Source organism: Nomia melanderi, unplaced genomic scaffold (assembly GCF_051020985.1).
Source record: "Nomia melanderi isolate GNS246 unplaced genomic scaffold, iyNomMela1 scaffold0014, whole genome shotgun sequence".
Lineage (NCBI taxonomy): Eukaryota > Metazoa > Arthropoda > Insecta > Hymenoptera > Halictidae > Nomia > Nomia melanderi.
In genome coordinates, this window is record NW_027475130.1 from 7,242,721 (window position 1) to 7,243,675 (window position 955).

The following is a 955-nucleotide window of genomic DNA, read 5'->3' on the forward strand; positions in this document are numbered from 1 at the left end:
GAGACGGTGGTTTTCTCGGCCCCTGGAGGTCCGAGGTCGTTCCCGCTGCACAGATTCATGCGCCAGGGCCTCCTACAGACAATGCACTTTGATTTACTGCGCTATCTGTAATAGCACCCGAGATATCAGCAGATATATATTGGATTTTTCACTGACCCTGAGTGTCCGGCCCCATGAGACGGTCGTTTTCTCGGCCCCTGGTGATCCGAGGTCGTTCCCGCTGCACAGATTCATGCGCCAGGGCCTCCTGCAAATAATTCACTTTGGTTTATTGCGCTATCTCTAATAGCACCCGAGATATCAGCAGATATATATTGGATTTTTCACTGACCCTGAGTGACCGGCCCCATGAGACTGTGGTTTTCTCGGCCCCTGGTGGTCCGAGGTCGTTCCCGCTGCACAGATTCATGCGCCAGGGCCTCCTACAGACAATGCACTTTGATTTATTGCGCTATCTGTAATAGCACCCGAGATATCAGCAGATATATATTGGATTTTTCACTGACCCTGAGTGTCCGGCCCCATGGGACGGTCGTTTTCTCGGCCCCTGGTGGTCCGAGGTCGTTCCCGCTGCACAGATTCATGCGCCAGGGCCTCCTGCAGATAATTCACTTTGGTTTATTGCGCTATCTGTAATAGCACCCGAGATATCACCAGATATATATTGGATTTTCCCCTGACCCTGATTGCCCGGCTCCATGAGACTGTGGTTTTCTCGGCCCCTGGTGGTCCGAGGTCGTTCCCGCTGCACAGATTCATGCGCCAGGGCCTCCTGCAGATAATTCACTTTGATTTATTGCGCTATCTGTAATAGCACCCGAGATATCACCAGATATATATTGGATTTTCCCCTGACCCTGAGTGTCCGGCGCCATGAGACGGTGGTTTTCTCGGCCCCTGGTGGTCCGAGGTCGTTCCCTCTGCACAGATTCATGCGCCAGGGCCTCCTACAGAC